Here is a 14,988-nt window from a genome sequence, read left to right on the forward strand (position 1 = left end):
CCGATTCCATACATCGTCCTCCAGCCGACTTATCTCCATGGGTCCATTGCTGCCTCGGGCACCTTATGTTCGTTCTCCTGTAAGGCTAGGTTATGGAATCGGACGTAAAACTGATATTTAATTGTAACGTTGAGGGCCTCCTAATGACGATGGAACACTCAAATTGCGTCCCAAATTAATACGTCGTCCTCCAGCCGACTTATTCGATGGATCTATTGCTGCCTCGGGCACCTTATGGTCGTTCTCCTGTGAGTCTAGATTATCGAATCGGACGCAAAACTGATAGTTAATTGTAACGTTCAGGGCCTCCTAATGACGATGGAACATTAAAATTGCGTCCCAATTTAATACATCGTCCACCAGCCGACTTATCTCCATTGGCCTATTGCTGCCTCGGGCACCTTATAATCGTTCTCCTGTGAGTCTACATTATCGAATCGGACGCAAAACTGATAGTTAATTTAACGTTCAGGGCATCCTAATGACGATGTAACACTCAAATTGCGTCCCGATTCAATAATTCGTCCTCCAGCCGACGTGTCCCCATGGGTCTATTGCTGCCTCGGGCACCTTATGGTCGTTCTCCTGTGAGTCTAGATTATCGAATCGGACGCAAAACTGATAGTTAATTGTAACGTTCAGGCCCTCCTAATGACGATGGAACACCCAAATTGCGTCCCGATTCAGTACATCGTCCTCCAACCGACTTGTCTCCATGGGTCTATTGCTGAACCGGGCACCTTATGGTCGTTCTCCTGTGAGTCTAGATTATCGAATCGGACGCAAAACTGATAGTTAATTGTACCGTTCAGGGCCTCCTAATAACGGTGGAACACTCAAATTGCGTCGAGATTCAATACATCGTTCTCCAGCCGACGTGTCTCCATGCGTCTATTGCTGCCTCGGGCACCTTACGGCCGTTCTCCTGTGAGTCTAGATTATAGAATCGGACGCAAAACTGATAGTTAATTGTAACGCTCAGGGCCATATAATGACGATGGAACACTCAAAATGCGTCCCAATTCAATACATCGCCCTCCAGCCGACTTATCTCGATTGGTCTATTGCTGCCTCGGGCACCTTATGGTCGATCTCCTGTGAGTCTAGATTTTCGAATCGGACGCAAAACTGATAGTTAATTTTAAGGTTTAGGGCCTCGTAATGACGATGGAACACTCAAATTGCGTCGAGATTCAATACATCGTCCTCCAGCCGACGTGACTTAATGGGTCTATTCCTGCCTCGGGCTCCTTATGGTCGTTCTCCTGTGAATTTAGATTATCGAATCGGACGCAAAACTGATAGTTAATTGTAACGTTCAGGGACTCCTAATGACGATGGAACACTCAAATTGCGTCCCGATTCAATACATCGTCCTCCAGCCGACTTATCTCCATGGGTCTGTTGCTGCCTCGGGCACCTTATGGTCGTTCTCCTGTGAGTCTAGATTATCGAATCGGACGCAAAACTGATAGTTAATGGTAACGTTCAGGGCCTCCTAATTATGATTGAAAACTCAAATTGCGTCGTGATTCAATACATCGTCCTCCAGCCGACTTGTCTCCATGGGTCTATTTCTGCCTCGGGCACCTTAAGGTCGTTCTCCTGTGAGTCAAGTTATCGAAACGGATGCAAAACTGATAGTTGATTGTACCGTTCAGGGCCTCCTAATGACGATGGAACACTCAAATTGCGTCCCGATTCAATACATCGTCCTCCAGCCGACTTATCTCCATGGGTCTATTGCTGCCTCGGGCACCTTATGTTCGTTCTCCTGTGAGGCTAGGTTATGGAATCGGACGTAAAACTGATAGTTAATTGTAACGTTCAGAGCCTCCTAATGACGATGGAACACTCAAATTGCGTCCCAATTTAATACATCGTCCTCCAGCCGACTTATCTCCATGGGTCTATTGCTGCCACGGGCACCTAATAGTCGTTCTCCTGTGAGTCTAGATTATCGAATCGGACGCAAAACTGATAGTTAATTTAACGTTCAGGGCATCCTAATGACGATGGAAAACTCAAATTGCGTCGAGATTCAATACATCGTCCTCCAGCCGACTTATCTCCATGGGTCTATTGCTGCCTCGGGCACCTTATGGTCGTTCTCCTGTGAGTCGAGATTATCGAATCGGATGCAAAACTGATAGTTAATTGTAATGTTCAGGGCCTCCTAATAACGATGGAAAACTCAAATTGCGTCCCGATTCAATACATCGTCCTCCAGCCGACTTATCTCGATGGGTCTATTGCTGCCTCGGGCACCTTATGTTCGTTCTCCTGTAAGGCTAGGTTATGGAATCGGACGTAAAACTGATAGTTAATTGTAACGTTCAGGGCCTCCTAATGACGATGGAACACTCAAATTGCGTCCCAAATTAATACGTCATCCTCCAGCCGACTTATTCGATGGGACTATTGCTGCCTCGGGCACCTTATGGTCGTTCTCATGTGAGTCTAGATTATCGAATCGGACGCAAAACTGATAGTTAATTGTAACGTTCAGGGCCTCCTAATGACGATGGAACATTAAAATTGCGTCCCAATTTAATACATCCTCCTCCAGCCGACTTAACTCCATGGGCCTATTGCTGCCTCGGGCACCTAATAATCGTTCTCCTGTGAGTCTACATTATCGAGTCGGACGCAAAACTGATAGTTAATTTAACGTTCAGGGCATCCTAATGACGATGTAACACTCAAATTGCGTCCCGATTCAATAATTCGTCCTCCAGCCGACGTGTCCCCATGGGTCTATTGCTGCCTCGGGCACCTTATGGTCGTTCTCCTGTGAGTCTAGATTATCGAATCGGACGCAAAACTGATAGTTAATTGTAACGTTCAGGGCCTCCTAATGACGATGGAACACCCAAATTGCGTCCCGATTCAGTACATCGTCCTCCAACCGACTTGTCTCCATGGGTCTATTGCTGCCCTGGGCACCTTATGGTCGTTCTAATGTGAGTCTAGATTATCGAATCGGACGCAAAACTGATAGTTAATTGTAACGTTCAGGGCCTCCTAATGACGATGGAACACTCAAATTGCGTCCCGATTCAATACATCGTCCTCCAGCCGACTTATCTCCATGGGTCTATTGCTGCCTCGGGCACCTTATGTTCGTTCTCCTGTGAGTCTAGATTATCGAATCGGACGCAAATCAGATAGATAATTGAAACGTTCAGGGCCATATAATGACGATGGAACACTCAAATTGCGTCCCAAATTAATACGTCATCCTCCAGCCGACTTATTCGATGGGACTATTGCTGCCTCGGGCACCTTATGGTCGTTCTCATGTGAGTCTAGATTATCGAATCGGACGCAAAACTGATAGTTAATTGTAACGTTCAGGGCCTCCTAATGACGATGGAACATTAAAATTGCGTCCCAATTTAATACATCCTCCTCCAGCCGACTTAACTCCATGGGCCTATTGCTGCCTCGGGCACCTAATAATCGTTCTCCTGTGAGTCTAGATTATCGAATCGGACGCAAAACTGATAGTTAATTGTAACGTTCAGGGCCTCCTAATGATAATGGAACACTCAAATTGCTTCGAGATTCAATATATCGTCCTCCAGCCGACTTGTCTTCATGGGTCTATTGCTGCTCGGGCACCTTATGATCGTTCTCCTGTGAGTATAGATTATCGAATCGGACTCAAAACTGATAGTTAATTGTAACGTTCACTGCCTCCTAATGACGATGGAACATTCAAATTGCGTCCCGAATCAATACATCGTCCTCGAGCCGACTTATCTCCATGGGCCCATTGCTGCCTCGGGCACCTTATGGTCGTTCTCCTGTGAGTCGAGATTATCGAATCGGATGCAAAACTGATAGTTAATTGTAATGTTCAGGGCCTCCTAATAACGATGGAACACTCAAATTGCGTCCCGATTCCATACATCGTCCTCCAGCCGACTTATCTCCATGGGTCCATTGCTGCCTCGGGCACCTTATGTTCGTTCTCCTGTAAGGCTAGGTTATGGAATCGGACGTAAAACTGATAGTTAATTGTAACGTTGAGGGCCTCCTAATGACGATGGAACACTCAAATTGCGTCCCAAATTAATACGTCGTCCTCCAGCCGACTTATTCGATGGATCTATTGCTGCCTCGGGCACCTTATGGTCGTTCTCCTGTGAGTCTAGATTATCGAATCGGACGCAAAACTGATAGTTAATTGTAACGTTCAGGGCCTCCTAATGACGATGGAACATTAAAATTGCGTCCCAATTCAATACATCGTCCTCCAGCCGACTTATCTCCATTGGCCTATTGCTGCCTCGGGCATCTTATAATCGTTCTCCTGTGAGTCTACATTATCGAATCGGACGCAAAACTGATAGTTAATTTAACGTTCAGGGCATCCTAATGACGATGTAACACTCAAATTGCGTCCCGATTCAATAACTCGTCCTCCAGCCGACGTGTCCCCATGGGTCTATTGCTGCCTCGGGCACCTTATGGTCGTTCTCCTGTGAGTCTAGATTATCGAATCGGACGCAAAACTGATAGTTAATTGTAACGTTCAGGCCCTCCTAATGACGATGGAACACCCAAATTGCGTCCCGATTCAGTACATCGTCCTCCAACCGACTTGTCTCCATGGGTCTATTGCTGAACCGGGCACCTTATGGTCGTTCTCCTGTGAGTCTACATTATCGAATCGGACGCAAAACTGATAGTTAATTGTACCGTTCAGGGCCTCCTAATAACGATGGAACACTCAAATTGCGTCGAGATTCAATACATCGTCCTCCTGCCGACGTGTCTCCATGCGTCTATTGCTGCCTCGGGCACCTTACGGCCGTTCTCCTGTGAGTCTAGATTATAGAATCGGACGCAAAACTGATAGTTAATTGTAACGTTCAGGGCCTCCTAATGACGATGGAACACTCAAATTGCGTCCCGATTCAATACATCGTCCTCCAGCCGACTTATCTCCATGTGTCTGTTGCTGCCTCGGACACCTTATGGTCGTTCTCCTGTGAGTCTAGATTATCGAATCGGACGCAAAACTTATAGTTAATTTTAAGGTTTAGGGCCTCGTAATGACGATGGAAAACTCAAATTGCGTCGAGATTTAATACATCGTCCTCCAGCCGACTTGTCTCCATGGGTCTATTGCTGCCTCGGGCACCCAATGGTCGTTCTCCAGTGAGTCAAGATTATCGAATCGGATGCAAAACTGATAGTTAATTGTACCGTTCAGGGCCTCCTAATGACGATGGAACACTCAAATTGCGTCCCGATTCAATACATCGTCCTCCAGCCGACTTATCTCCATGGGTCTATTGCTGCCTCGGGCACATTATTTTCGTTCTCCTGTGAGGCTAGGTTATCGAATCGGACGTAAAACTGATAGTTAATTGTAACGTTCAGCGCCTCCTAATGACAATGGAACACTCAAATTGCGTCCCAATTTAATACATCGTCCTCCAGCCGACTTGTCTTCATGGGTCTATTGCTGCTCGGGCACCTTATGATCGTTCTCCTGTGAGTCTAGATTATCGAATCGGACGCAAAACTGATTGTTAACTGTAACGTTCAGGGCCTCCTAATGACGATGGTACACTCAAATTGCGTCCCGATTCAATACATCGTCCTCCAGCCGACGTGTCTCCATGGGTCTATTGCTGCCTCGGGCACCTTATGGTCGTTCTCCTGTGAGTCTAGATTTTCGACTCGGACGCAAAACTGATAGTTAATTTAAACGTTCAGGGCCTTCTAATGACGATGGAACACCCAAATTGCGTCCCGATTCAATATATCTTCCTCCAACCGACATGTGTCAATGGGTCTATTTCTGCCTCGGGGACCTTATGGTCGTTCTCCTGTGAGTCTAGATTTTCGATTCGGACACAAAACTGATAGTTAATTGTAACGTTTAGGGAATCCTAATCACGATGGAACACTCAAATTGCGTCGAGATTCAATACATTGTCCTCCAGCCGACGTGTCTCCATGGGTCTATTGCTGCCACGGGCACCTTATGGTCGTTCTCCTGTGAGTCTAGATTATAGAATCGGACGCAAAACTAATAGTTAATTGTGACGTTCAGGGCCTCCTAATGACGATGGAACACTCAAATTGCGTCCAGATTCAATAAATCGCCCTCCAGCCGACTTATCTCCATTGGTCTGTTGCTTCCTCGGGCACCTTATGGTCGTTCTCCTGTGAGTCTAGATTATCGAATCGGACGCAAAACTGATAGTTAATGGTAACTTTCAGGGCCTCCTAATGGTGATGGAAAATTCATATTGCGTCGAGATTCAATACATCGTCCTCCAGCCGACGTGTCTCAATGGGTCTATTGCTGCCTCGGGCACCTTATGGTCGTTCTCCTGTGACTCAAGATTATCGAATCGCATGCAAAACTGATAGTTAATTGTACCGTTCAGGGCCTCCTAATGACGATGGAACACTCAAATTGCGTCCCGATTCAATACATCGTCCTCCAGCCGACTTATCTCCATGGGTCTATTGCTGCCTCGGGCACATTATTTTCGTTCTCCTGTGAGGCTAGGTTATCGAATCGGACGTAAAACTGATAGTTAATTGTAACGTTCAGCGCCTCCTAATGACAATGGAACACTCAAATTGCGTCCCAATTTAATACATCGTCCTCCAGCCGACTTGTCTTCATGGGTCTATTGCTGCTCGGGCACCTTATGATCGTTCTCCTGTGAGTCTAGATTATCGAATCGGACTCAAAACTGATAGTTAATTGTAACGTTCAATGCCTCCTAATGACGATGGAACATTCAAATTGCGTCCCGAATCAATACATCGTCCTCCAGCCGACTTATCTCCATGGGTCCATTGCTGCCTCGGGCACCTTATGGTCGTTCTCCTGTGAGTCTAGATTATCGAATCGGACGCAAAACTGATTGTTAACTGTAACGTTCAGGGCCTCCTAATGACGATGGAACACTCAAATTGCGTCCCGATTCAATACATCGTCCTCCAGCCGATGTGTCTCCATGGGTCTATTGCTGCCTTGGGCACCTTATGGTCGTTCTCCTGTGAGTCTAGATTTTCGACTCGGACGCAAAACTGATAGTTAATTTAAACGTTCAGGGCCTTCTAATGACGATGGAACACCCAAATTGCGTCCCGATTCAATATATCGTCCTCCAACCGACGTGTCTCAATGGGTCTATTGCTGCCTCGGGCACCTTATGGTCGTTCTCCTGTGACTCAAGATTATCGAATCGCATGCAAAACTGATAGTTAATTGTACCGTTCAGGGCCTCCTAATGACGATGGAACACCCAAATTGAGTCCCGATTCCGTACATCGTCCTCCAACCGACTTGTCTCCATGGGTCTATTGCTGCCTCGGGCAGCTTATGGTCGTTCTCCTGTGAGTCTAGATTATCGAATCGGACGCATAACTGATATTTAATGGTAACTTTCAGGGCCTCCTAATGGCGATGGAACACTCAAATTGCGTCCCGATTCAATACATCATCCTCCAGCCGACTTATCTCCATGGGTCTATTGCTGCCTCGGGCACCTTATGTTCGTTCTCCTGTGAGGCTAGGTTATGGAATCGGACGTAAAACTGATAGTTAATTGTAACGTTCAGGGCTTCCTAATGACGATGGAACACTCAAATTGCGTCGAGATTCAATACATCGTCCTCCTGCCGACGTGTCTCCATGCGTCTATTGCTGCCTCGGGCACCTTACGGCCGTTCTCCTGTGAGTCTAGATTATAGAATCGGACGCAAAACTGATAGTTAATTGTAACGTTCAGGGCCTCCTAATGACGATGGAACACTCAAATTGCGTCCCGATTCAATACATCGTCCTCCAGCCGACTTATCTCCATGTGTCTGTTGCTGCCTCGGACACCTTATGGTCGTTCTCCTGTGAGTCTAGATTATCGAATCGGACGCAAAACTGATAGTTAATGGTAACGTTCAGGGCCTCCTAATGACGATGGAAAACTCAAATTGCGTCGAGATTTAATACATCGTCCTCCAGCCGACTTGTCTCCATGGGTCTATTGCTGCCTCGGGCACCCAATGGTCGTTCTCCAGTGAGTCAAGATTATCGAATCGGATGCAAAACTGATAGTTAATTGTACCGTTCAGGGCCTCCTAATGACGATGGAACACTCAAATTGCGTCCCGATTCAATACATCGTCCTCCAGCCGACTTATCTCCATGGGTCTATTGCTGCCTCGGGCACATTATTTTCGTTCTCCTGTGAGGCTAGGTTATCGAATCGGACGTAAAACTGATAGTTAATTGTAACGTTCAGCGCCTCCTAATGACAATGGAACACTCAAATTGCGTCCCAATTTAATACATCGTCCTCCAGCCGACTTGTCTTCATGGGTCTATTGCTGCTCGGGCACCTTATGATCGTTCTCCTGTGAGTCTAGATTATCGAATCGGACTCAAAACTGATAGTTAATTGTAACGTTCACTGCCTCCTAATGACGATGGAACATTCAAATTGCGTCCCGAATCAATACATCGTCCTCCAGCCGACTTATCTCCATGGGTCCATTGCTGCCTCGGGCACCTTATGGTCGTTCTCCTGTGAGTCTAGATTATCGAATCGGACGCAAAACTGATTGTTAACTGTAACGTTCAGGGCCTCCTAATGACGATGGAACACTCAAATTGCGTCCCGATTCAATACATCGTCCTCCAGCCGACGTGTCTCCATGGGTCTATTGCTGCCTCGGGCACCTTATGGTCGTTCTCCTGTGAGTCTAGATTTTCGACTCGGACGCAAAACTGATAGTTAATTTAAACGTTCAGGGCCTTCTAATGACGATGGAACACCCAAATTGCGTCCCGATTCAATATATCGTCCTCCAACCGACATGTGTCAATGGGTCTATTTCTGCCTCGGGGACCTTATGGTCGTTCTCCTGTGAGTCTAGATTTTCGATTCGGACACAAAACTGATAGTTAATTGTAACGTTTAGGGCCTCCTAATCACGATGGAACACTCAAATTGCGTCGAGATTCAATACATTGTCCTCCAGCCGACGTGTCTCCATGGGTCTATTGCTGCCACGGGCACCTTATGGTCGTTCTCCTGTGGGTCTAGATTATAGAATCGGACGCAAAACTAATAGTTAATTGTGACGTTCAGGGCCTCCTAATGACGATGGAACACTCAAATTGCGTCCCGATTCAATAAATCGCCCTCCAGCCGACTTATCTCCATTGGTCTGTTGCTGCCTCGGGCACCTTATGGTCGTTCTCCTGTGAGTCTAGATTATCGAATCGGACGCAAAACTGATAGTTAATGGTAACTTTCAGGGCCTCCTAATGGCGATGGAAAACTCATATTGCGTCGAGATTCAATACATCGTCCTCCAGCCGACGTGTCTCAATGGGTCTATTGCTGCCTCGGGCACGTTATGATCGTTCTCCTGTGAGTCTAGATTATCGAATCGAACGCAAAACTGATAGTTAATTGTAACGTTCACTGCCTCCTAATGACGATGGAATATTAAAATTGCGTCCGAATTTAATACATCGTCCTCCAGCCGACTTATCTCCATGGGCCTATTGCTGCCTCGGGCACCTTATAATCGTTATCCTGTGAGTCTAGATTATCGAATAGGACGCAAAACTGATAGTTAATTTAACGTTCAGGGCATCCTTATGACGATGTAACACTCAAATTGCGTCCCGATTCAGTACATCGTCCTCCAACCGACTTATTTCGATGGGTCTATTGCTGCGTCAGGCACCTTATGCTCGTTCTCCTGTGATTCTAGATTATCGAATCGGACGCAAAACTGATAGTTATTTGTACCGTTCAGGGCCTCCTAATAACGATGGAACACTCAAATTGCGTCCCAAATTAATACGTCGTCCTCCAGCCGACTTATTCGATGGGTCTATTGCTGCCTCGGGCACGTTATGATCGTTATCCTGTGAGTCTAGATTATCGAATCGGACGCAAATCTGATAGATAATTGTAACGTTCAGGGCCATATAATGTCGATGGAACACTCAAATTGCGTCCCGATCCAATACATCGTCCTCCAGCCGACTTATTTCGATGGGTCTATTGCTGCGTCAGGCACCTTATGCTCGTTCTCCTGTGATTCTAGATTATCGAATCGGACGCAAAACTGATAGTTATTTGTACCGTTCAGGGCCTCCTAATAACGATGGAACACTCAAATTGCGTCGAGATTCAATACATCGTCCTCCAGCCGAAGTGTCTCCATGGGTCTATTGCTGCCTCGGGCACCTTATGGTCGTTCTCCTGTGAGTCTAGATAAGAGAATCGGACGCAAAACTGATAGTTAATTGTAACGTTCAGGGCCTACTAATGACGATGGAACACTCAAATTGCGTCCCGATTCAATACATCGTCCTCCAGCCGACTTATCTCCATGGGTCTATTGCTGCCTCGGGCACCTTATGTTCGTTCTCCTGTGACTCTAGATTATCGAATCGGACGCAAATCAGATAGATAATTGTAACGTTCAGGGCCATATAATGTCGATGGAACACTCAAAGTGCGTCCCGATTCAATACATCGTCCTCCAGCAGACTGATTTCGATGGGTCTGTTACTGCCTCGGACACCTTATGGTCGTTTTCCTGTGAGTCCACATTATCGAATCGGACGCAAAACTGATAGTTAATGGTAACGTTCAGGGCCTCCTAATAACGATGGAACTTTCAAATTGCGTCGAGATTCAATACATCGTCCTCCAGCCGACGTGTCTCCATGGGTCTATTGCTGCCTCGGGCACCTTACGGCCGTTCTCCTGTAAGTCTAGATTATAGAATCGGACGCAAAACTGATGGTTAATTGTAACTCTCAGGGCCTCCTAATGACGATGGAACACTCAAATTGCGTCCCGGTTCAATACATCGTCCTCCAGCCGACTTATCTCCATGGGTCTATTGCTGCCTCGGGCACATTATTTTCGTTCTCCTGTGAGGCTAGGTTATCGAATCGGACGTAAAACTGATAGTTAATTGTAACGTTCAGGGCCTCCTAATTACGATGGAACACTCAAATTGCGTCCCAATTTAATACATCGTCCTCCAGCCGACTTATCTCCATGGGTCTATTGCTGCCTCGGGCACCTTATGGTCGTTCTCCTGTGAGTCTAGATTATCGAATCGGACGCAAAACTGATAGTTAATTGTAACGTTCAGGGCCTCCTAATGACAATGGAACACTCAAATTGCTTCGAGATTCAATATATCGTCCTCCAGCCGACTTGTCTTCATGGGTCTATTGCTGCTCGGGCACCTTATGATCGTTCTCCTGTGAGTATAGATTATCGAATCGGACTCAAAACTGATAGTTAATTGTAACGTTCACTGCCTCCTAATGACGATGGAACATTCAAATTGCGTCCCGAATCAATACATCGTCCTCGAGCCGACTTATATCCATGGGCCCATTGCTGCCTCGGGCACCTTATGGTCGTTCTCCTGTGAGTCGAGTTTATCGAATCGGATGCAAAACTGATAGTTAATTGTAATGTTCAGGGCTTCCTAATAACGATGGAACACTCAAATTGCGTCCCGATTCCATGCTTCGTCCTCCAGCCGACTTATCTCCATGGATCTATTGCTGAATCGGGCACCTTATGTTCGTTCTCCTGTAAGGCTAGGTTATGGAATCGGACGTAAAACTGATAGTTAATTGTAACGTTGAGGGCCTCCTAATGACGATGGAACACTCAAATTGCGTCCCAATTTAATACATCGTCCTCCAGCCGACTTATCTCCATTGGCCTATTGCTGCCTCGGGCACCTTATAATTGTTCTCCTGTGAGTCTACATTATCGAATCGGACGCAAAACTGATAGTTAATTTAACGTTCAGGGCATCCTAATGACGATGTAACACTCAAATTGCGTCCCGATTCAATAATTCGTCCTCCAGCCGACGTGTCCCCATGGGTCTATTGCTGCCTCGGGCACCTTATGGTCGTTCTCCTGTGAGTCTAGATTATCGAATCGGACGCAAAACTGATAGTTAATTGTAACGTTCAGGCCCTCCTAATGACGATGGAACACCCAAATTGCGTCCCGATTCAGTACAACGTCCTACAACCGACTTGTCTCCATGGGTCTATTGCTGAACCGGGCACCTTATGGTCGTTCTCCTGTGACTCTAGATTATCGAATCGGACGCAAAACTGATAGTTAATTGTAACGTTCAGGGCCTCCTAATAACGATGGAACACTCAAATTGCGTCCCGATTCAATACATCGTCCTCCAGCCGACTTATCTCCATGGGTCTATTGCTGCCTCGGGCACCTTATGTTCGTTCTCCTGTGAGTCTAGATTATCGAATCGGACGCAAATCTGATAGATAATTATAACGTTCAGGGCCATATAATGTCGATGGAGCACTCAAAGTGCGTCCCGGATCAATACATCGTCCTCCAGCAGACTGATTTCGATGGGTCTATTGCTGCCTCGGGCACCTTATGGTCGTTTTCCTGTGAGTCTAGATTATCGAATCGGACGCAAAACTGATAGTTATTTGTACCGTTCACGGCCTCCTAATAACCATGGAACACTCAAATTGCGTCGAGATTCAATACATCGTCCTCCAGCCGACGTGTCTCCATGGGTCTATTGCTGCCTCGGGCACCTTACGGCCGTTCTCCTGTGAGTCTAGATTATAGAATCGGACGCAAAACTGATAGTTAATTGTAACGTTCAGGGCCTCCTAATGACGATGGAACACTCAAATTGCGTCCCGATTCAATACATCGTCGTCCAGCCGACTTATCTCCATGTGTCTGTTGCTGCCTCGGACACCTTATGGTCGTTCTCCTGTGAGTCTAGATTATCGAATCGGACGCAAAACTGATAGTTAATGGTAACGTTCAGGGCCTCCTAATGACGATGGAAAACTCAAATTGCGTCGAGATTTAATACATCGTCCTCCAGCCGACTTGTCTCCATGGGTCTATTGCTGCCTCGGGCACCCAATGGTCGTTCTCCAGTGAGTCAAGATTATCGAATCGGATGCAAAACTGATAGTTAATTGTACCGTTCAGGGCCTCCTAATGACGATGGAACACTCAAATTGCGTCCCGATTCAATACATCGTCCTCCAGCCGACTTATCTCCATGGGTCTATTGCTGCCTCGGGCACATTATGTTCGTTCTCCTGTGAGTCTAGATTATCGAATCGGACGCAAATCTGATAGATAATTATAACGTTCAGGGCCTTCTAATGACGATGGAACACCCAAATTGCGTCCCGATTCAATATATCGTCCTCCAACCGACATGTGTCAATGGGTCTATTTCTGCCTCGGGGACCTTATGGTCGTTCTCCTGTGAGTCTAGATTTTCGATTCGGACACAAAACTGATAGTTAATTGTAACGTTTAGGGCCTCCTAATCACGATGGAACACTCAAATTGCGTCGAGATTCAATACATTGTCCTCCTGCCGACGTGTCTCCATGGGTCTATTGCTGCCACGGGCACCTTATGGTCGTTCTCCTGTGAGTCTAGATTATAGAATCGGACGCAAAACTAATAGTTAATTGTGACGTTCAGGGACTCCTAATGACGATGGAACACTCAAATTGCGTCCCGATTCAATAAATCGCCCTCCAGCCGACTTATCTCCATTGGTCTGTTGCTGCCTCGGGCACCTTATGGTCGTTCTCCTGTGAGTCTAGATTATCGAATCGGACGCAAAACTGATAGTTAATGGTAACTTTCAGGGCCTCCTAATGGCGATGGAAAACTCATATTGCGTCGAGATTCAATACATCGTCCTCCAGCCGACGTGTCTCAATGGGTCTATTGCTGCCTCGGGCACCTTATGGTCGTTCTCCTGTGACTCAAGATTATCGAATCGCATGCAAAACTGATAGTTAATTGTACCGTTCAGGGCCTCCTAATGACGATGGAACACTCAAATTGCGTCCCGATTCAATACATCGTCCTCCAGCCTACTTATCTCCATGGGTCTATTGCTGCCTCGGGCACATTATTTTCGTTCTCCTGTGAGGCTAGGTTATCGAATCGGACGTAAAACTGATAGTTAATTGTAACGTTCAGCGCCTCCTAATGACAATGGAACACTCAAATTGCGTCCCAATTTAATACATCGTCCTCCAGCCGACTTGTCTTCATGGGTCTATTGCTGCTCGGGCACCTTATGATCGTTCTCCTGTGAGTCTAGATTATCGAATCGGACTCAAAACTGATAGTTAATTGTAACGTTCACTGCCTCCTAATGACGATGGAACATTCAAATTGCGTCCCGAATCAATACATCGTCCTCCAGCCGACTTATCTCCATGGGTCCATTGCTGCCTCGGGCACCTTATGGTCGTTCTCCTGTGAGTCTAGATTATCGAATCGGACGCAAAACTGATTGTTAACTGTAACGTTCAGGGCCTCCTAATGACGATGGAACACTCAAATTGCGTCCCGATTCAATACATCGTCCTCCAGCCGATGTGCCTCCATGGGTCTATTGCTGCCTCGGGCACCTTATGGTCGTTCTCCTGTGAGTCTAGATTTTCGACTCGGACGCAAAACTGATAGTTAATTTAAACGTTCAGGGCCTTCTAATGACGATGGAACACCCAAATTGCGTCCCGATTCAATATATCGTCCTCCAACCGACATGTGTCAATGGGTCTATTTCTGCCTCGGGGACCTTATGGTCGTTCTCCTGTGAGTCTAGATTTTCGATTCGGACACAAAACTGATAGTTAATTGTACCGTTCAGGGCCTCCTAATGACGATGGAACACCCAAATTGAGTCCCGATTCCGTACATCGTCCTCCAACCGACTTGTCTCCATGGGTCTATTGCTGCCTCGGGCAGCTTATGGTCGTTCTCCTGTGAGTCTAGATTATCGAATCGGACGCATAACTGATATTTAATGGTAACTTTCAGGGCCTCCTAATGGCGATGGAACACTCAAATTGCGTCCCGATTCAATACATCATCCTCCAGCCGACTTATCTCCATGGGTCTA

Source organism: Schistocerca cancellata, chromosome 2, assembly GCF_023864275.1.
Source record: "Schistocerca cancellata isolate TAMUIC-IGC-003103 chromosome 2, iqSchCanc2.1, whole genome shotgun sequence".
Lineage (NCBI taxonomy): Eukaryota > Metazoa > Arthropoda > Insecta > Orthoptera > Acrididae > Schistocerca > Schistocerca cancellata.